At 43.0% G+C, this 23972-nt stretch overlaps 1 protein-coding gene across 4 annotated transcripts in view; it reads right to left on the bottom strand.

The window, feature by feature from the left end:
• RUFY1 (RUN and FYVE domain containing 1) overlaps positions 1 to 23972 on the bottom strand; it is a 475292-nt gene that overhangs the window by 257424 nt on the left and 193896 nt on the right. The window lies entirely within an intron of this gene.

Here is a 23972-nt window from a genome sequence, read left to right as displayed (position 1 = left end):
ATTCTATGCTTTTAGAAGGGGCACAGGTACCTAAATCATGGAATGAAGCTATAATTTGTTTATTGTTAAAACCAGGTAAGGATTCAATGTCTTGTTCATTTTACAGACCTATTTCTTTGCTGAATTCGGATTATAAATTGTATACAGGGATTTTATCTAGGAGATTGGGGAAAGTTATAGGTAATTTGGTTCATTCAGATCAGAAGGGCTTTATGAAGGGTAGACAACTTCATGAGTTAACTCACGAGTTATTTGCTGCAGTAGATTTAGCGGAACAAGAAAAGGCTCCATTAGCGGTTTTGACTTTCGACGCAGCGAAAGCTTTTGATCGTGTCAACTGGTCTTTCTTGGAGGTTGTGATGGAAATAGGTGGTTTGGGAATACCTTTTATTAGGGCTGTTAGGGAACTGTATAGATGCCCATCTGCGAGAATTTTGGTTAATGGTCTGCTATCTCAGGAATTTAGGATTAGTCGGGGTACTCGACAGGGTTGTCCTTTGTCTCCCTTGCTCTTTAATTTATATATCGAACCTTTGGCAATCTCATTACGGGCTTGCAGGGACATTCCCCCGTTTCGGAATGGGGGTTGGGAAAAGAAAGTAGCATTATATGCGGATGACCTTATGCTATATACCAGTGATGTGGCGACTACTTTACCCATTATCAATACATTGATGGAGCAATTTGGTGGATTTTCAGGTTACAGCATAAACACAGAAAAGACGGAAATTATGTGTTGGAATATGGCTTATGTTTCTCCCTTAGTTAAACAGGAGATTAAATACTTGGGGATTCGGTTTACAACTGATCTTAATGATGTAGTTAAGGTAACTTTTGATAGAGCTTATAGGGAAACTAAAAAATTGTTAAAGGCGTGGGCTGCTCTTCCACTTTCCATAATTGGAAGATCCAATATATTGAAGATGTGTATTCTTCCAAAGTTTACTTTCTTATTTAATACTATTTCTTTAGAGTTTAAGGTGAGTTGGCTTAAAAAACTACAGGGTGAACTATCCACATTTGTTTGGGCCTCCAAGGGAGTAAGGATATCATGGAAAAAGTTGAGTAGATAGAAGGAGTAGGGGGGCATTGCATCTCCAGATTTTTATAGGTACTATCTGGCTTTTCAACAAAAAAATATTAGAATGTTATTGAATAAGAAGTCAGAGTACTCATTGGTCTGGAGAGCTTTGACGGCGCATCTTGAGGAAGGAGCGGATAATTTCTTATATAAATTTGGACATCCAAAGTACTTTAAGAAGGTGCGCTTGAAGGTCCCCAGACATGCCTGTAAGGTTTGGATACATTTTCGGAAGGTGCTAGGGATAGCTTATTATTGTAGTTCTGCTCCCATCTGGGATACACCTGGTACTCCTGATTGTCTTATGGATAAATTATCAACTCCTTTGAGAATCAGCGGGATGGTACGATGGGGGCAGATTATGGAAGGTTCTGAATTATTATCTTGGTTTGCATTGCAGGAGTGTACAAGTGGGACAATTTCTAAGTTTAAGTATCTTCAGTTATCTAGTTGGGTTAAGTCTCGACGAGCAGGAGAAATAGGGAGGAGCTCATGGGAGGGGAAACTGAATCAGACATGTATTAAAAAAGAGATTGCCTTTTGGTATCATGTACAGTTGGAAACAATAGAAGATGTTTCTTCCCTCCCTCTGTTGAAATGGGGGAGGATTTTTCCAACCCTAGAAGTCATATCTTTGTGGCAAAAGTCATGTTCAGAATTGTGGTTTACTATTACACCTGCGGGGTTGAAGAAAAATCATTTGTTTACACTACACAGGGTATATTGGTCACCAGCTAGATTAACGGCTATCGGGAAATTTAATAAAAGCTGTCCATGGTGTGGGGAAACCAATGAGGATGATGTTCATATGTTTTGGCAATGCTCAATTTTGAGTAAGTATTGGGAAGATATAGGAAGTATTCTTAGGGTAATTTTTGATGATAATTTAAGAATAAATCTTCTTATGGTGTTGTTTGGGGTTTGCGAACCGGACATAAAGTATCAGAAAATGTCTGTGCAGCAAGAGCATTTGTTGTTTGTACTAATGCTTTTGGCTAGACCGGAAATATGTTGTAAATGGGTGGATCCATCTCCCCCCCTTGTTCAGGACTGGCTATTATCAGTAAATCGATTGTGTAAAATGGAACAATGTGGTCCGCATACTAGAAGAGACAATTTTTGGGTGGATTGGGAAAATGCTTACCAGTAGCTTATAAGTCTGGAGTATGTTTAGATGTGTAATTTTTGTTTTGCTGTTTGTTTTTCTGGTTTCCTCCTCCTGAAAGTTAAGTCCAATGATTAAAACTTCCCTCACCTAATCGGGTACCGCTTTGGTTATGATAAGTCTTGAAGAAAATAGTAAGATGTGGTCGATGGCTGTCGATGGGGAAAATTGCAGTATGTAGAACAGGTGGGGTGGCCCAGCAGTGCTGTGGACCGTGCACTTGGAAACATACCTTAAGGGCCTCGGCCTTTGCCTTTTTTCTCTTAGCCAAAGCGAGGGTGGCGAAATGAGGACAAAAAAAAAATGCTGTCGTTGATGGGGTTGTGAAAGTGTCTGCTGTGGCCTTAATCATGGACCAGTAATCAACAGACCTTTCACTTTTGGAGAGAGTTTCCAACAGAAAATCATCCTCATCCTCTATTGCGTGGAACTGGACCTGGTGATGTTGAACTGCCCTTTGTAGGACAGCATGATACGCGGTGGTATCATCTGGTGAGGACGACATGACAGGGTGTAATTCTGTAGGTCAAATATATAGACTTCCCAAGTATCTACCTCCCTCCCTTCCCCTCACTGAGGTCTAAAGAGCCTGCGTCCCGAGAGTGGTAACAGATTCCTTGGTCAGAGCCCATGTCCTGTGTATCAGGTGGTGAACGTAGATGTGGTAGGGGTGGAGGACGTGTAGAAGGTACTGGTGGAAAGTAAGGAGATGTCTGACTTACTAGGAACTTGGAGGTGGAAGAGGAGCAGGTGAATTAGGTTCTTCCTGGAAGAAGAGACGCAGTTTCTTTGAGATGGCACTGAATCCTGGGCCAGAGGCTTAGTGAATTTTTGCCAGTGTCCAGGTGGATAAACAGTTTCTTCATTTTTTCATTCAGGACGTCAGTGTGCCTCTCCAGTAGAGACCCCGCTGAGGCATCTTCCATAAGCATGGAAGGTGTCGACTTCGGGGCTGGGGTGTGCTGACTTCCCAGTGTCTACAGTGTGTGGCGAGTTGGGGTCAGTGTCTTCAATGCTGAGTGTGCCAGAGCATTCTGTGCCAATAGGGGCTGAGGTTTCGACACTGAGTCAGGACTCTCTCTGCTTGAGTGGCTTGTGGATGAGGGAGCATGATGTGGGTCGGTGCCCTTTCTCTTGCTTGACATCATGCCAGCATCTACAGGGACATTACTGGAAGACTTTGGCTTGTGTCCTGGCTATCTTCTCGATGCCTGGCTCCTGTGAAATTCCTGCTCTGCCTTGACAGCATCAAGACTAACCTCAAGGCACTATCAGGGTGCATGGTGTCAACTTCATCTTGGATCCTGAAGATCGTGCCTTCTGCAGTGGTGGTTCAAGTAACTCCACCACTCCCTTAGTGTCAGAAGGCTCAGGGAAGCAAGCCTCCACCTCTTCTTGTTCTTGGCCCATGGGGCCATGGGGATGTGGGATGGGCAAGCCTCTTCCTCTTTGAAGCACTGATATTTTCAGCTCCGAAGGTGTGCTCCAGGGAAAGGCAGAGATGATATATGTTGCAGCAATCAGAGTTAGCATACTTTGCATTGCACTGCAGAGAAAAACGTAAGAAGTTTGCTAAAGTCCTTGGTGCATTCCCTAGGGTATCCTTGAGAAGTCTGTAAGGCGAAATGCTGAGAAAACGCCACCAGACGGATGCTGAAAAAAACAGGCCTTCGAGGCGAAATGACTGTTTTCAGCTCCAGGGCACAGAAAAGGCAGCTGCAGAACCCAAAACGAGATTTATTGCTTCGACTTCAGAGCAGCGTATAGAGCAACCAAGGATGGAAGAAAACAATCTGAGGTAGAGGCTCTGTACTGATGCATTCTGGAGCAAAGGAGGCGTCACAACAGGTCTTATGACTCATTTCTTCGAAGGAAAACAAGCTGCAAACGTCAAGGTCCAGCACTAGATCGTAAACACAGAAATATATTAAATAATATTAAATAATATATATATATATATATATATATATATATATATATATATATATAAATATATACACACACACACAAACACAGGTTAACACTTTTACCCAACTAACAATGTAAGGGTGACCCAAACTTCGAAGTATAAAAATCACAATAAGATTACCGCAATGTAATATACCCCAATGTAATACATTACGTTGTAACAACTGCCATTTGTATGCAAATTGGAACAACTGGAAATTGCAATGATCCCATTTGCAGCCCACCAAATATTTTTAAATTGCCTCTTTGTAATTCAAGACAGTAAAACGTCATGTTTCAGTTTGTCTGGACGAGAAATTGACCTTTCTGATGGTGTTCAAGCAGGGTAAAATTTCAGTATTGCCTAAGGTTGCAGACCAAAAGACTTATGAAGGCAAACATTAAGAGACAGTTCTTTTCTGGCATGGTCATAGAAATGTACAAGGTTATTTCACGATATCTTGAACGTCTTGAAAATTTATTTTGTAAACAGATCTTCAAAACATATTTGCTTACTCTATATTTCAGTGTTTGAGAAATGTGTTTTTTTGTTTTTCTGTATTTTTATTATTAGAATAGGGCCTTTAAGTTTTTGATTTATATATTATTTATTGTGCTGTATCTGGGTATACAGTGATATTGTGATGCACTGGAAAACCATCCGTGTGACAAATGCACTCTAGTTTAGTTACATACAATGTAAATAACAACATACAATAATAAATAAGTGACTCCTACCATGAATCAAATTACTGGGCTACCTGTAGAAAACTACATTCTTCAGCAAGCTAGATTACAGAGTTTTTATATCTTGATGGAATACAAGTAAGCACTGAAAGTAAAACTGCTTTCAAACCTAGGTTGTTGTTTTCCACATGTACATTTTTCCATTTGATATACAACATTCCCCAAGAGGGCTTCAGAACGGTGTTTACCTAATGTTAGCAATCTAATGGAGACATTTGTCATAATTTATTTGGATTATATTGTCACTGTTTTTAAAGGATCGGTCTGACACCAACATTAATGTTAATATTAAAGTGTTAATAGGTTCTATGCTAAACTAGACACATATGAACGTCATGCTACGTTTACAGAGTACTTGGGAATTGTAAACTCTTCAAGAACCACTGCAATGGGGCAGTCTAAAATTCAACCAGACCTTTAATAACCAGTTCAAAATGTGGCTGAAGTGTAGCACTTCCTTGGATTTCCCAACATACACCTGTAGTTCATTGACAATGATTCTAAGCTGCTTCTACAGTCTACATGCTTGACTACAAGAAATATAGGTTTTAATTGAGCTGAAGAAGTCAAGATTCATTCTCAGAATCAGAATTATGCGTCTTGCCCCACACCTGTGATACAAGAACTAGATTGAACTAAGACATTCTATCCAGAAACTACCCCATTTAACATAGCAGTTGGGACAGCCTCATTACAAGTACATTCATAAATCAAAACACCTCTAATAGCTTACTTTTCACAGAAATTAAGCACTCCGGAAAGTAACCACTATTTTTTACTATTTCGGAGGCAGGAAAGCAAAGATGATATGAGATGAACAACCTTACTAAAACATGAACCAAATCTGGTCTTCTTAAAGATTTCGAAAAGTGATAGCTTCTTTTTTCGGCTTCGCCTACAGAAGCAGAATAAAGATGCCTGGCCCTCCCTCGAAGTGACAAACAGACGTACGGAGTGGCAAAGGAAGCAAGGGCTGCAGGAAGGGAGGGGATGTATCAAGCAACAGAACCAATCCCGGCTGTGCCCTGTGGGAGGAGAGGGGACTTCCTGCCTGCCGCTGCTTCTCGGGCTGTAGGTTCTGGGGCCTTGTTTACTCTTGTTGTGCGCTGCTTTAGGGACCTAGAGCCACTTACACGGCCTATTTCCCCCCATTGGCTAGGTATATTCTGGTACTTGAAGTCTTGAATTCGCAATGGGTTAAAAAAACAAACAAAAAAAAACGAATGTCTTCAGATTAAAATGGAAAATCCTGGGCTCGGTGGGCCGCTCGTGCATAGACCTGATAAAGGAAACAGGCTCTGAAGTGACTGATTTTAAATATCAAGATGAACACATCAAGTTCAATATTCTTTCTTTGGGCACTGCTGTGGCGACAAACAGACACGCATTCTGCTCTATGAATAACCCCAAAGATAGCTTGTGCGATATCTGGGTCACCAGCACATGCTTCTCGCAGAATTTCAAGGCACTAAATAATGGATTACGAGTTTCAATTTTAATCTGCACCTATATTTGTGCTTTACTTGGTGCCACTCATAGCATCGCTTTGTGCCATTTACCCAATCCAGTTTGTGCACAAAACAACGAAAACTTTCTAGAAAAAGTCGTTTGGAATCCTGTCTTATTTTCTGTAACAACGAAGCATTCCTGGTTTACCTGGTAATGTGTTTGTACAATGGTGTTTTGGGTTGTGTGTGTGCTGCTGCTTTATGTAGATGCGGGTTTTGTGGTATGTGTATTTGAGTTCTGATATATGTTAGTCTGTCTGTGATGTGGTTACATAATGTGATTAGGAATAGGTCCTCGGTGAGTTCGTCTATGGTGTGTAAATAATTGTTTGTCTGTATTCTGTCTATATTATCTTCACTTCAACAAACATTGTTTTATTCCACAGTTTTTCATGTATATAAGAGAATACTGCACTCAATTTGTAAATTAATAAGCAGAGTAGCAGAGGAGTGAATACAGTGATGTAGTTAGATGTCCCTTTTTATCTCGGCGACCATAGAAAAGAAGCACATCATTAGTATCCAAGTACTGTCTCATGACCTTACAGCAGCTCTTTGATTGGGAGGCCCAATAAAGAATCAAATGAGATGTCTTATTGCAAAATACACTGTAAGTCTATTCAATATTTTGCTCGCCATGACAACAATAATATTTTCTACATTTGTATTACAGAATCAGTGTACATTGCTTCTGACTGCCAGACACAGGACTTGAAGGGATTCCGCACATCACAGTGGAAAAGGCCTGTAGCCCTTGGCGGAGTCTACTCCCTGCCTGCCATTTTCTGATTCCAGGCTACCTGGCTTGGACTCTGGCCACCCACCCTTCACCTGGGCCTGGGCCTTCTGTCACCTGCCTCTGGTGACGTCATTACAGCAACTCTTCTTTAGGAGCAAGGACTCCGGATGGAGCGCTGAGATCTGGAGGGAGCGTAGAGCGAGTGCAAGCAGAGGCTCAAGGCTCAACGCACGTGCAGAGGAAGAGGGTGAGGAGGGGCCCTCTGACACAACTGCGGCACACTACAAAAACAACCCAAAAGAACAAGTGTGATGCAAACTGACAACATGAGGTCCGGGAGAGTGAGGCAACAGGTCTTAGCAAAACTAAACACCAGAAAAAAGAACTACAAGGTGGTGAGCAAAGAATCTAATGGAAGAGATAAGGACCATGCAGAGGAAGGCTCTCTAACCTCACTCCTTCTCTTAGGCTTGGTGGGTGCGCAACCCACCACAACTGCAGGGCATCAGCCTAAGATTTACACAAAGTTTTCCTTTATAAAAGACGCTGGGGCGTGCTTTGCTCAAGCAATGATGGGATTAACGGCCTACCCTCTCCAGTAAAACCACAGATTGTGGAAGACCACAATGCTGCGTGAGTAAAGTGTCTGTACACAAAGAAAGGAAATGTAAGCATGGAAGCAGAGGCATTGAGAGATGGCGGCCAATCGGGTGCAGAGGAGCTCACAAGGCAAGAGAATACAACTGATTCGGAGTTCATTAGTGCACTTGTTGCTGCCAAGAGAAGTAGCGAGAAGGTGGTGACTAACATAGAGGAGAGGCCCTTACCAAAGATTAGCAGACGCTCAGTAAACGAAAACATGATCAGTGATTCAGGCGCATCGGGAAAATCTTGGTCTGAGGGCGCCCCATTATTAGAGGAAGAGGTGCATTAAGCAGCCGCTTGTGCACCAATCAACACCAGAACAACGAGCACACCGAGGTCAACAACAAGTCAGCAGCAGCTGACCGAGCCCTGACGAATCTCATTCTGAGTCAGCTCCACCTACAAACGAGCAAACCCCACAGACTCCTCTCACAAGGGCTTCCTCGACACCTAAAATCTCCTTACAGTCAGAAGCAAAATAAAACTCTTACGGTAGTACATCTGGCGAACTGCACAGGCACGCAGATCAGATGCTCGCAGCACAAACTGTGACATATCCTATTTAACAACCCAGGCATGGTAAGATCTGGCAGCCTTGTATACCCCAGAGGAGCCCCAAGAGAGAAGAAGTAAGAAGGCCGAAAATAACAACAGTCAAGAAAGACAGGAGAGAACAAACATTTAGTCCTCATTATTGAACACCAGGCAGCTCTCAGTCAATGCGCCGATATTCAACTATTACTTCTGAACTCACTTGCCATCTGTGGTTCAAATATTGAAGCCAAGCTGGCCAACCTTAACATCCTGGTCAAGCGGTCTCAAGCTGAGACAGCTCACACAAGCATGTTGCACCTGCTATGCAATTGTAGAGAAATTATCTACATTACCATCTGCAAAGGGAGATAGATCTTTTGTCAGATATAAAGGAAGCAACTAAATTCGCAATGGCAGGGCAACAGGACACTCCCGTACCGATAGTGGCACTCGACTAAGTTGTTAGGGAGACTCAAGACGTTAGAGCAGAGGAGGCAGAGGAACAAACTCAAGCTGAGAACGCACAGTCAGTTGGGAGCGTTAACGATAAACAGCCCCAAGAACAGGGGACCCCTTACCCCAGAGGAGCAACCTATTGCAAGGAGGTTGTTACAGGGTAGGGGGAAAATGCTTGGGTATTCTTCCACTCGACTGAAAGAAGCGACAGAAAAGGAAGGGTAGGGAAAGAAAGATGGATATATTAATGTACTTCCAAACTGGCTCCACGATTCAAGTCACCAGTGGGTCTTCAAGAGGGGCAATTAGAGATACCCCCTTGGACATGCAAGGAAACGCACCAACTGACGGTAGTGCATCAACTAATGAGGGGCTAACAAACCAGGGGGAGGATATTAGACAAGAAAAAACTGTGTAGACATGGGAGTAAGGGAGAACTACCCGAGGGGGGTGGGGGCACCCAAGACACAGCACAGAAGTCAAACATACAGACACTCACGGAATGTTCAATTCGGGGGATTTTGTTCATCAAGGTAAAGCAGCCAGCAGTCTGCCGGTGCAAACAGAAACAACCGTTAGTCTGTTCTTACCGGAATATAAATCAAAAGGCCAGGAGGATGTTCTCAACAGGGGGACAATCTACGATTGCTAACTACCATCAGCAGGTTGGAAGATTTAAGATCAAGCAACCTGAAGTACATAGAGTTTGGGGAATACCGAAATCATCTAGGGATGAGACACCAATAGCAACTTGGTCATCACCAGGAATAGCCAGGAGAGTCTTGGAAGAGCGAGAACAATTAAGCATATGGGGAATCAAACTAATTCCTTACCAAAGAACAGGATATCCAGAATCTCTACTGGCCAGGCAAAATGATCATCTAAAACTCCGCCATGAGAAAAAGATAACACAGACATACTCTGTATTGAGGGGGGCTCGGAGTACATTTCCAATGCAAAAGGAGAAAACAGCTCATTGGAGGGCTACCCCAACCACACCTCTTATCTCAGTACCTCAAGACTGGGGTTGGTTAGCCTGCACAAACGCATGGAGCTGCACCTCCTGACTTAACAACAATTTTACATCAACAGCTAAAAATACCATACGATTGTGTTCTTGGACCATAAATGGAATGGGAAATAAAACTACAGATGTGCAACTGCTGTTATAACTACATGCCTTTGACCTTATACTCCTTCAAGAGACCTGATAAGATCAATCATTCGATCGGCAAGGCTTTAAGTTATTTCATCTTCCAGCCACTAAAAGTGCCAACTTTGGCCACCTCAAAGTAGGACTTGCAATGTATACCTTTATAGTGAGCATTTAGACAGTAATAATGAGCTGAACACCAAGTAAAGTAAGGCCAACGTGATATAAGCCCTAAGAGTGACAATTTAAGATGCTAATAAGGATCTCCAGCTGGTTTTATTTAATATGTATCTGCACCCACGAGACAAGGCAAAGGGGGTCGACCAGCTGTTAGAGGAACTAACCAGGTTATTAACGGAGGAACGAAGTTCAAATTTTATACTAACCAGGGACTTCAACTTGCATATGCTGGGAACAACAATTGAGGATAACTCCCTAGGAAATCATTAAGTGGCATGGCATATCCTGCCACAGGAAATAAATAATTGGGAAAGGTAAAGTAAGTTATCAAAGAAGAAGGAATCTGCATGAAGATTGTAGTTCCACCAGAAATAACACTGCTGAAGGTAAGTAACCGCTTCTTCTGGTGAATACATCTTCCTGTAGATTCCTCAGCTTAAGAATGAGTACCAAAGCAGTAACTCCCAGGAGAGGGACTTAAGACAGGGCAGTTAACCAAGGAAATCATGCAACACAGATTGGACTCAGTACACTGGAAGCCTGAAATGTGAGGCAGTTGTGCTTTGCAAAACTATGTAATGACAACTACATAGCTTCTAAGGAGGTGTTGGCAACCAGGATGACTCAGGAAAGAGCTGTAGAAGCAGTCACAGCCCTGGTGGAATGAGTATAAATACTCTCCTGGGAGCCCATTTTGGCCAGGGCATTCCACATCTAAACAGAGTACGTTGATCAGACAGACACATGAGCAGACAGGGCCACCACTTGTTTGGAGCCATGACAAGACCTTGCTGTGCAAGAGACAATGCAAACTGCACAAGATCAGATAGGCAAAAATGTAAAAAAGAAGTTGATGATTTCTGAGACAAACTGGTAAATGAAAATTAGTCCAGCAACCTGCATAGATAGATTTGGTAGTGGACTTTCTGGTCGCCAAGATGTTGCCTGCAACCCCATCAGCAAAGCAAAAGGATCTTAAATGGTACTGCTGAACCTCCATCCATGCAATAGCAGCACTGGGGGGGACTAGGATGAGGGACCTGACCATCCTGCTGCGAGAGAAGAGGCACTCAGCACATGAGATGAAGGGGCAGCTAAGTGCTGAGTGCCAACAGATTAATGCACCAGATCATTGGTGGCAAGCTTGGGTTGATAAGCATCAGCTGTGCATCTTTTGCTGTTCTCTTGACGAAAGTGGTATCGGCAGAAACGTGCAAAGCAGGATCTCAGAACAGTTGAACCTGAAAGCATACTCAAGAGTCCATATAGCGGTAAGTGTATGGCAAAAATCTGAATATACTTCCTGTCCCATTTTGGGCTCCATTTTGGAAAAGACGATGTCTGTGACTTTGGGGAGCATCTCCAATTCACAGGCAAATGAGAGGATTTCCCCTTACACTGAGAATGTCTCCTATGTGAGCCGCCACAGGGAATATCACCAAACACTGCACCCATTTCCGTAGGAAAATCACTTCCCATGATAGAGTCCATGACCCCACATCACAGTGTCTGTTAATATAATAAACAGCTCTGGTATTGTCTGACAAAATCTGAATGTTGATTCCCAAGATGAAAAGAACGTCCCTCAAGGTCGACAACTCCCAGTCCGGCTTCCGCAGCAATCACAGCACAGTGACAGCATTCCTGGTAGCCACCGACGACATCCGATTACTCCGAGATCGCGGCCACACCGTAGCACTCATACTCCTCGACCTCTCAGCAGCTTTTGACACGGTCTCCCACAACGCTCTGTGCACCAGACTCCACAACATATGAATCTACGGAAGAGCGTTAGAATGGATCCACTTCTTCCACTCTGGGAGGACGCAGAGGATCAGACTCCTGCCCTACACCTCCAGACCCACAGGAGTCAAATGCGGAGTCCCCCAAGGATCCTCACCGAGTCCCATGCTGTTCAACGTATACATGGCCCCTCTTGCTGCCATCGTCAGTAGCCACGGTATGAACACTGTGTCATATGCCGATGACACACAACCCATCATTTCCCTCACCAAAGACCTGAACACGGCCAAAAGGAACTTTCATGCAGGATTGGAAGCTGCCGCCACCTGGATGAGAGAAAGCTGCCTCAAGCTCAACTCTGGCAAGACGGAGCTCATCATCTTTGGAAACGCCACCTCAGCTTGGGATGACTCCTGGCGGTCCAGATCCCTTAGCACCCCCCCCTGCACCGACCGAGCACGCCCACAACTTAGGAATCATCCTCGACTCCTCCCTAACCATGACCTGCCAGGTAAACTCTGTTGCCTCCTCCTGCTGGCACACACTCCGCAAACTCCGGAAGATCTTCAGATGGATCCCAGCAAGTTGTTGCAGGACAGTCACCCACACCTTAGTCACGAGCAAGCTCGACTACGGCAATGCCTTCTACGCCAGCACCTCAACTCTGAACATTACAAAACTTCAACTCATCAAGAATGCCACCACCAGATTAATTCTGGGATCTCCCTCACCGAGAACACATCTCTCAACATCTGAGGACTGTCCACTGGCTACCGGTCGAGAAGCAAATCACCTTCAAGCTGCTCACCCACACGTACAAGGCCATACACAACACAGGACCACTTACCTGAACCACTGCATCTCCTTCCACACCCCCACCAGATCCCTCTGCCCAGATGGCCCTGGCCACCGTCCCTCGCATCCACAAAACCACTGCCGGAGGACAATCTTTTACTTACACTGCAGTGAAGAGCTGTAACAACCTCCCCCTGCACCTCAGACAAAGCTTGTCACTCACCATCTTCAGGAAGAACCACAAGACGTGGCTCTTCAGATAAGGCCCCGCCCTCCCCCCCCTGCCCCAGCGCCTTGAGACCCTCACGGGTGAGTAGCCGCGCTCTACAAATACTGATTGATTGATTGAACTACAATGGAATAAACCTGTAGAAGGCTTAAAGAGCAGACCATTAAATGGTTGAAAGGGCACATCAACCACAGCAGATCTGGGTGAACACAGTGGAAGATCTGTACCTGAGCCAAGAGACTCCCCTGCTGCTGGAGCTACTAGGCACCAATGAAGAACACTCAGCCACCATCGGGAATATGGTATCACCAGGATGTATGAAGCCAAGCAGACACAAGGCCTGTAGAACCGGGCTTCAAGCCAGAGTTATAAATCTCAGAATCAACTGTTAAATACCCTGCAATCTTCTGCAAAGGATGAAAAGCCTTCAGGCAGGGCATGTCTAGTGCTGCTCCTATGAAGGTTAGCCTCTTTGCTGGAGAGATATTGGTTTCCTGGGCATTGATGGTAAAGCCCAGGTCATTGAAGAGAGTCGTCATTTGCTGAAGTTGATCCCAGACTACTGCAGGGGACTATGTTTTCAACAGTCAGTTGTCCTAGTACAGAAATGGCTGCCATAGTAATGCTGGCACAACCCCAAGCTCTTTCATAAAGATGCAAGCTGTGGTCACCAGTCCAAACGGTAAAACTGCGATATGATAACAATGTAATCCCACCGTGAAGCCAAGGTAAAATATTTGGGTGGGAAGAACCACATGGATGTCAACTGGTGTTCGCCAGGGGGTGCAGCTGTGATCCCTGGCATGGGCTTTGTTACTGCTGGTTCTGCCCTTGTGACCCCTGACAAAGAAGCCAGGTTGTGCCAAAAACAGAAACAAATGCAGCTCAGCCATGTTTACATTGTGCAGTTCCCATACTAGTGTCTCCCATAGCTCTTTAGGCTTATGAGGGGAAAAAAGTGAATACAATAAGAATGATTGTACTAAGTCTCACAATGGGTTACATATGGCAATATAAGAAATTAGACCTTAATATGCATGGTTTGTGATTAATGGTTGATGTGAACTCAAAATTACTGTAAAAAAAAGGTAAAATAAACAACTAAATAAATAACCTTCAATCATAGTCAGGACATCAGAGTTGGAGCTGAAAATATCCTTTATCTGTGCAAACATCTAAGCTCCTAGGAGGTGTTGTGTCCAGAGAACATCATTAAAGTTTAGCTTTACTCTTTCCTTTTCCAATGTTGGTGCCTTCATGTGACTTTGAATTGGCTCCTTGGGTAGAGACAGCACTAAGGGATGCTCCGACTGAACTTGGAATGGCACTTTGGCAGACTGGATTTTTGTAGGTGCTGGAACCCGCGGAGGTGCAGCTTCGGAAGGCATCTGGATGACAGCTGCTGTTTTTGCCAAGAATGCAAGATGATGCACTCCCTTGGAAGCAGCCTAGAAGGTGTAGTAGTAGTGCTCCTCTAGGAAGGCCTTAACCTGCAGGGGCCTCATCGGTTTGATTTATTTAGACAAAGGATCTTCTTTGGCAACGAGGAAGAGTTTGGCAAGAATGAATGGCATTGAGACCCTGAACGGTGTCAGGCACAGGACTGATTGAGAAAGAAATTGACTTTCTTCCTATACTACATTTTGTGTTTTTTTGTGGGATCTCTTAGATCATTTAACGACAGGTGATATTAAGAGGGCTTTCTGAATTAATTCAACAATAGACAAATGAAACAGTTTAAGAATGAAGTTGTTTATTTTGATATAGTCTCTAAAGTTTCTTTCAATACGTATCATTTTCTAAATTCATTAAAACAAAAAATATCTCAAACTGTTTTTTCTCTTTCATAAGTCTGGCTGCCCTTCAGTTTACCTCTTTTGCTTTCTCACCATCAGCGTGAGGTCCCTCAGAAAAATAAGATAATAATGACAATCAGTGTCTTTCATACTTTTTCTGTTATTATATATTTATACTCCTCTTCTCTCTTCTATTCTTCCCATGTTTGGTATATTTCTTTCCTGTTTCCTCCTTTATTCTACAATTGTCTTTTCTGGATGTTGTCTTCCCTAGCCTTGCTTTTCTCACCTAACTGTCTTCAACATTCATATTTGATAACTAGGGTTGTTATTGTCCTCTATTTGGGGCCAGCTTACAGGAATGATAGAAGTTTTACTCCAACCCGTTTTTCTGCTAAGGTAACAGTTAACAGTTTTAACTCCCAAAGGTTTTCGATTTTCCCTAGGATTAAAATGTTTTAAATAAAAACGTAAGTTCAAGGTCAATTATAATTTTCCCTTTCCCTCACTTCTCTCAAAATGACAGTTCAAGTCACGTACCTGATTGTGCAATGATCTGTCCCCAGATTGTGGCGGAGTACAAGTTTCACTGAGGGGGGGTAGGGGAGGATGCCACCACTTCTCACTTCATGTATCCTCAGCTTCCTTGTCCTCCTATGGGGTTGGAGCAGATCTGCGACTGGTCTGAAGTCAGGGACCCAGGTTGGTGTTCTCCTGTTTGGTTCCTCTTTGCTCTTCACCTTCTCTCCTTTGGGCCTGGTTCCCAGCGTCTGTACTGACGTTCCTTTCGGTCCTTCCTTTGGTTTGATGACATAAAATTAGTTCTTCCTCTCTTTTTACATGTGTTTCCTGTTTATTCTTCTAGTTAGTCTGTCTTCTATACCCATTCTCATCCTACTAGATCTTCCTCTCTGTAAAGCACTTAGATATAGTCTGCCTTTTCTACCTAGAGTTCTCCCGGTTGCTTCGGAAGTATGAAATGGCAGAGCACGACTTGAATCCTACAGGAAACTCACCCCTTTTACCGGTGACTCACCTACAAAAAAAGGCGGTCACTTGGGTGTAATATGGTTCTAAAAAAAACATCTTCCTTATGCATATGCACCAAGGCTTGAAACCTGAAAGTTTTGGCAATGGCATTTGACCTGCACACTGTCCATTGCAGAGGAACTGTGGCAGTGAAACGCTAAGAAAGAGCACCAGAAACATGTCACTGAGGCATGGAAAAAAAGAATGAATGCCAGACCGTCCGCTGGTGCTTAATTTATTCTGGTGTTTTAATGTTTGGAGGTGGAGTTGTGGCTGGAACCACTTAGAGCCGCCTGGGGAAACTGAAGAAGTATTGAAAGGGGAAAACATTTCAGAACAGTCTGAAGCCTCGAAGGATAATTGTTAAGGTGAAAAACCTGAGGGACGATGTCTCCATCAGAACTAAAAATAAAATATGTATAGATGAAAAAAGTTTACACAATAAGAACTTTGTTAAATTAACAAATTAAATTGGGGTTAAGAAAAAAATACATTTTACTTTAATTGCATGTATTTAGAGGTAAATAAGGAGATTAAACTAGATCAAAATAATTCAACATCAGTTAATTAATTAAATATATTTACAGCTAAAAAATAGGTTGCGTAGAATAAGTTAACAAAAGGCACCAAAAATTAAAAGGTTTTAATTGAAAATAAGAAACAATATTTAAGAATTAAAAAAGTCCATGTGAAAAAATACGTTAAGGGCATGGCTGATATAGCCGGTGCTCCATTGGTAAAATACTGAATAAACGTACGTGGATGAACTAGTGGTAGGCGATGTAGTGGTAGGGAGCTTTAATGGTGGTCAACACCAAATTTGGTGTTGCAAATGTGACATGACATGGAGGCCTCGTGGTCAACGCAATGTGGTGTGGCAGGTAGGCATATTAGAATGACAGGGAAGGGGAAACATTATGTGCTAATTTAAACCTTTAAGGTACTGCAGATGCCTGCCAGCATCTCTACCTGATGATATGGGTTTCAAACAGGCAGAGTTTTCAGGACAAGAATGTGTTGCAAAGCCTGGCTGTGAGATATTGCCTCTTTCGGTCTGGTCAACCCAATTTTTGCTAATTGGTATTGATGGGTTTTGAACTCAGCACACTGGAAAACTGTTGTGTGTAAAGGCAACACTTTGAAGTGGGAGACAATTCAAGAGTTAACTTTATGTTTATATGGATTTTCTCCCATTTCAAAGTGTCACATTGAAAAACAGCAGGCATCCTGCTCTCAGTGGCCTGTAGACACAGTGCCATGTTTATAGCAGACAAATACAGCTATTTGTTTGAATGGGAAGAATTTACAGTGAAGAAACATGCTTCAAAGAACATTAAGATGTAATTGGCTTAATTGAAAGTGGAGAAAACAGTAAGAACGTTTCCGAGAAACATTTTCTTCACTTTAAATTCCTCCCATTAAAAATTACTGTATTTTTCAGTATAAATATGGCGCCGTGTTTACTGGCTGGGAGCAAGAGGCTTGCTGTTCGTCAATGCAACACTTTGAAATGGGAGAAAAGTAAATTGAGGAGTTAACTTAATCATTAGGGTAACTTAATTTTTGTTTTTTCTATCATTGAAAAGTATTAAGACTCATCAATTTGTTCACTCCAACATTGCTTTGACAAATACTTTTATTTAAGAGTTAAATACCTCGGTGCTTCAGTTCTTCACCTCTGTGCCCCAGCCTGAGTCATAAATCTGACTAAGTACTGCTCATTATCAGGCCCTGCTATCTGCAGCCTGGTGATAATAATGTAAAATAAACAATGCCTTCCCTTAACTTTAAAAGGAAAATGTGACACTGTGCTTATTTAAAAATGAACTCGCAAGCTACTCTGAAGGTGTCTGCAAGCTACTGGGAGCTTGCAAGAGACTGGTTGTAGGCACCTGCGCTAAGCAGAGGCAGCGGCAGCGGCATTGGGTCGGAAATCTTGCTACAGAAAGTCAGGGCTGCCATAAAAGAGGCAGCCAGAGGCAAGACATCTGGGTTGGTTGGTTTACCCACTGAATTTTATGCAAGCTACGTGGATATACTAGCCCCTAAAGTGAGAGAACTTCTTAATGTTGCCAGAAATGAGGGAGGTTTGTCTGTCCCCTACTAGAAGAGAGGCACTCATATCTCTTCCCAAGAAGGGCAGGGATCCTATGCCAGCTGCCTCATACAGACTGCTGTTGATGCTCCATGTCAACTAAGATTCTGAGCAAGACATGGTCGAACAGACTGCTCCCTAAGGTGGGTGATCTGATCGTCATACACCAGACTAAGTTTATTCTTAAACACAGTACTAAACCCAACATTAGGAGATTGGTGCAAGGTCCAATCACATACTGTCGGAGTACCTCAAGGCACTTGTATTTCCTATAGACATAGAGAAGGTGTTTGACACCAACTGGGAGTATTTATATGCTGCAATGATTAGGTTGGGACTGGGTTGGGGCTTCTTGAAATGGACAAAGCTGTTGTATGCTTCTATCCTTGCTAGGATTAGAATGGGTGGATAATCTCAGAGTCTTTTGTTATCAAGAGGGGAATAAGGCAGGGCGGTCTCCTATCTCGGATCCTAATTGTTATCGCAGTGCAGACCAAGGCTTCCACAGCTACACAAGGTAAATGCTACCAGGGCATCCAAATAGATAATGACCCAGGGGTGTGGAATTTATTAAAATATCTACTTGTCCAGGGGACAGGTTGCTTCTCAAATCTACTTGTCCTGTAAAAAGATCTACTTGTCCCTTTGGTGCCATGTAGTGTGGCGACAAATTATGGCAGCAATTAATAGCCTCTCTGATTATGCCAGGGCTACTACCATAGTAGGGCTTGAATACTTGGAGTTTCAATCCCTACTGTAGCAATTTCCTTATTTTGCCACCTTTCTGCAGATCTGCATACTGGGGCTGGAGGAAGCAGTAAGCAATAGTTCCAGGGCTGGAATGCCTTTGAGTCTGCAAACCTACTAACCTGCATGTTTTAAAGATTTTTACCAGCTTCTCTCTAATATTTTCCCATAATAAGAAAGGTTGGACATTTACTCCTGACGATGGCAGAATTAGAACTTCTTCCAGGGTTGGGAAGAAAGTGGCTGGAGGGAAAATGAACTTGCAAATGCTCAATAGATTTTCACATGAGCAAATCTACACATCGTATTTACCCATGCTAAAATACAGTTCACAAATATTTTATAGGGGTACAACATATACCATGGGTGCACTTTTGTGACTTTCTTTAAGAATTTGGGGCCACATGTAGGTAGGTTCAGATTTGTGACCTGCAAATTGCGAGTCGCAAATCCGAATATAGGATGGTGTCCTTGACACCATCTGTGATTCGCAAGGGCTTCGCAAATGCCCACATCATGAATAATCATGAGGTGGGTCGCAATTTGCGACCCCCTCGCGAATGGTGGCCTGCTGGAGACAGCAGACCACCATGTCTGTGACTGCTTTTCAATAAAGCAGTTTTTTTTTTTTTTGTAATGCAGCCCGTTTTCCTTAAAGGAAAACGAGATGCATAACAAAAACGAAAAATGAAACGTTTTCGTTTCATTTTTTCAGAGCAGGCAGTGGTCCGCAGGACCACTGCCTGCTCTGAAAAAATGTTTACAGTGACATTCACAATGGGGAAGGGGTCCCATGGGGATCCCTTCCCTTTTGCAAAAGTGTTAGCACCTATTTGAAATGGGTGCAAACTGCGATTGGTTTGCGCCCGCGTTCGCGGTCACAAAACAATCCTACATTGCACTGCGAGTTGCAATTAGGAAGGGAACACCCCTTACTAATTGCGAGTCGCAAACCCGTTTTGTGATTCGGTAACTAGGTTACTGAATCGCAAAACTGGGTTTGTGCATCGCAATGTGCTTTTTGCACGTCGCAAACAGCGAAAGTCGCTGTTTGCGACATGCAAAAAGCTACCTACTTGTGGGTCTTGGTCCCCAATTAGGTTTTTGTTTTTATTAAACTTCTATTTCTCTCTCTTTCGGCTGGCTTTACTGTGAGTGATCGCGTTCTGCTCTTCCACAAGGAGCATATTGCCACACAAGTAGTTTTGTTCAGTGTCAGGAACTACAGTGGCAATCAGTGACGTAACAAAACTGGAGGGTGCCCCTTTGCAAAGAACATGGAGGAGCCCCCTCTCCAGACTCACTCAGGGCAGGTGCTGTGCTGAAGGGGCCCCCTGGAGGGCGGCTGCGGGGCCTTTGTTATGCCGCTGGTGGCAACGTGTGCTTTAAGAGTTCAAAAACTTTTTGGGGGGGGTTTGCCAATGTTTGTTACAATGTTGAGGGCCTGGTAGCTCCCACAACAATAAAGTGTTACATAAGCCATGTCAAAACAAGACACGCATTGATGAAACTAAAAGACTTATAAAAATATGTCAGATCAGTTGGCTTTGTCAGTGTTTGTTTATTTTCATGCTTCCCATAATAGTGTTGAAAATGGTTACACTGATTTTCCATTAGAAATATTTTTGGGAAATACTAGCATGCATCAACACATTTTACTAAATGACACTTCATTTGCATATAATCAGAGAGCATTCTGGGAGCATTATACTTAGCCTCTTAGCCTAAACTTTTCAAACACGTGTGTACACGTTTTTTTTTTTTTGTACTGGAACCAACGTCAGTAGTGAAGTGCGACCTTAAAACATTTATTTACAGCACGCACCCTAATAATGAAGGCTTTCAAATATTGAACCATAAATACAAGTTCGAACAGCATAATCTTTTGGAAACACATTACCTCAACTGCAGAGAGTTCCACTCTCTGTAAACAGGCAGCCAAAGGATTTGGGCTGCAGAGGGTTGGGCCTACTTGTCCCAAGGACAAAGTAAACATAAAAACTTGTTGCCCTTGACCCCAAACAAGATGTCCCGGGCAATAGGAATTCCACATCCCTGTGACCTCCTTTATTTCTCCTTATATGAGGACAAAATGCTTCTGTATCTGTGTGGACAAGTACGTCCAAGGGGCAAACTTGCCCCTTGATGCTCTTGGAGTAATAGCGGAGCTACAGGTGAACTGGAACAAGTCCAGCGGGTGCCTACCTTGAGCACCACAAGTCCCAGAGAAACAGCAGGAGTTGGGGGGACAGACTGCAGTGGGAACCAGTATCTATTACATACCTGAGTGTCTATATATTTAGAACCAAGGAGCTGTTGTTGGCTGGTAATAAAGGAGTGGCAATCCCCACTTTTAGGCAGTCTAAATTCTGGTTAATGCTTCCCCTCTCCGTTATGGGACGCATAGTGCTCTCAAAAATTTTTTCCTTTTGTAGGCTCTTATATTTCTATGCTGACTTGCCTTGACAAATCCCCAGGAAGATCTTTCAGGAGATAGACAGAATGCTCACAAACTTGATTTGGGGAAAAGACAGACTAGGGTATCACTGGCTAAAACTCGACTTCCTCTTGGCAAGGGAGGATTGGCTTACCCGGATCTGTAGCTCTATTAACCTGGCAGCAGAATTGCAGTGGATGGCTCGATGGAGTTCGTAATACCTGAACCACATTAGGGATGAGGGTCCATGGCCACCTCACATGAGATCCTCATATGGTTGCTGCTTAATCATACTGCAAAGTCCAAACGGGAAATTAAGATGTCCTACTACAGTCCCTACAAAATGTGTAAACAAGTGCTTCTCAAACTTCCATATGCGAGCAAGATTCCCAAGATGCACTTACTTCCCTGCTGCACTGGAGGTGGACTGGCAGTAAAATTCCCCCACTCTCTTCAACAATATTCATGTTTTGGGGGTTGCGGACCTATGTGGGGACAACAACTTGCCAGATAGTCATTTTTTTCATGCATGGACCAATAGTGGCAACACTGACTGGTGGCACACTGTAACCGTGGAACCAACGGCTCATGCCTGCTTATGCAACAAATTAACTCATTATTTTGTGTCTACCATACAAACTTTACTATACAGCTAGCTAATTCAGCAATCCATTGTTGAACCTACAACACTACATAGCAAGTGGGTAGGGGACTTTACATCTGTGCATTTGAAGGTAGAATCGCAGCATAGCTGCTGTGGTATGGAATTACTGAAGCATGTGAAGACATAAACCTCTATGTAGACGCTGTTAGCACAATCTAGCGCAGACACTGCGGGGTGATGGATCTCTATACCCACAGAGGAAAAACAAAGCAAGGGATTCTTGAGTGAGTTTTGAGAGTAAGGAAGGAGAACTGACCACTTGGCTAACTTTAGGGATTAATAAGAGGTCCATTCCTAGGACCAGTTCAAGGTTCTTGACCTTGCTAAATGTGGTAGCTGGCACAGCGAGTTCTTTCAACCAGACCTAAATGCTATTATTACATAAAGCAAACCATGCACATTTCACAATAAAACTGAACTCCCAGTATTTATCACTACACTCATTCTTTGTACTTTTCAATCAACGCCTGCCTGTGTTATTTTGTATTGCCTAAATTAAATTTCTAATGGAAAGACGGGATCCAAGGGGCTGCTCCTGAGGGATGGTACACGTTCAAACACATACAAAGCACTTTATACAATTTCGTTTATTTATAATTTGACGTGCAGAATGAATGATAAAATAAGAGAATGTTTTTGGAAACGAGGGATTTTACAATAACACAAACTAAGACTGTCCTCTGAACACTGAGATGCATAACTTGCATGGTTTCCAAACGCAAAAAACAAAAGTTGCAATGGACTAAAGTGACATCAAGAGGCGTAAATAGACTTACAAAGCATAATGTCTCCTTGCAACCTATAAGGAACAGGTGCAGGAAAGCCACACCACCTCCTTTCTTGTGCCTACGTGTGGGACAACCTTGACTATGTGAATGATGGCTCTAGACGCATGAGGAAGATCAAAGAAGTCTAGAGACCACAGTGTACACCAAACATCTTAAATTGACTTGCAGCCTAATGTAATAAGTTTAAAAAATATAATTAGAAGAATTTTAGATCAGCCCTGACGTTGGATCAGTCCTCTTTATCCATGGGTCTAGCCAGATGACATTCACATTTTGCTTAGGAACACTCGGCATACTGCATAGGGCAAAGGGTCAGCCTTTCACTGTGAGGGATTGCATTTTGCCAAATCATGTGCATATACACCGAAAAGAATTGTTCTTCAGTGCACAATACCGTTTTTTAATTCCTTCTTTTATCCTGATTTATTTGTAGTCTTCTTTTTTTAGTTTAATCTATATATTCAGGTTACATTAATTAAAAGACAATAGTGCCCTTTCTTTGCGACAATAAGGATTATTTTTATTTCTATACCGTTTCCAAGTATATCTGCTTTACAGAAAGATTACCGTAAGTATATGGTGCAACATTTAGGCAGTGGCTTGTTTTATTTTTTGTTCTTCTTTTACTTATGAAGTTCATGCTGGCAATAAAAAATAAAATAAAACAAAATGAAAAATAACTTTGGCACCAGCTTGTCATGGCTAGGTCGATTGCCTTTGCCAAAGCTTGCATTTTACTGCAGCTCTGCCACTTAAAGGGGCAAATGCTGTAATCATGGCATTGTGTTAGTGCAGTGATTGAGACCTGCTTCTGTCGTATTCCCCCATGACTGCATTCACAATCACAGCCATTCGTTAGGATTTACAGAGGGAGCCTTGTCTCGTTACTATACATGAGGCAGCTACATTTCTGCAAATGTTACAGAATGGCCGATATGCAATGTGATATATTCAGTGGCTTAGCAGGAAATTATGGAGCCTTCCTACAGAAGGTGATGAGGGGCCCCTGTAAGTCCCATATCTGACAGATATCCAATGAGCGAGGCTTTCTGGGGCCGCCCTTGGAGGGTTGAGGGCACACTTGCACCACAGGGGCCTGCACGGAGAAAAAAAAGTCACATCGCAGTGTAAAACAGCACGTGCTCTGTAACCCAATCCTTTGCCCATCGGTTCTCATATGTAGTACCATACTTTACTCTCACCGATATGACATAACCTTTCATCGATATTTTATTTCCCCACTTAGGAAAGCACAATTCACAAGGGACACTGGGCACCTGACTGTATGCAGACTTTTTTTGTTCCACGAGATTTAATACTGCCATGGTTCTGCACAGAGAAGGTGTTCTGAGAAGCAGGTGTTGTTTTGCTTCCCATCAGTACTGGATAATCTTACACTCGTGCAGCAGGTGACACCGTTTGGGTAGGGGGAGAGAGAGCTGGTTGAAATGCACAAGAAAGTAGCATCGCAGGACTGCTTGGTTAGAGCTTTCA

This window comes from Pleurodeles waltl, chromosome 7 (assembly GCF_031143425.1).
Source record: "Pleurodeles waltl isolate 20211129_DDA chromosome 7, aPleWal1.hap1.20221129, whole genome shotgun sequence".
NCBI classification, from domain to species: domain Eukaryota; kingdom Metazoa; phylum Chordata; class Amphibia; order Caudata; family Salamandridae; genus Pleurodeles; species Pleurodeles waltl.
This window is presented reverse-complemented; position numbering and strand designations above follow the sequence as displayed.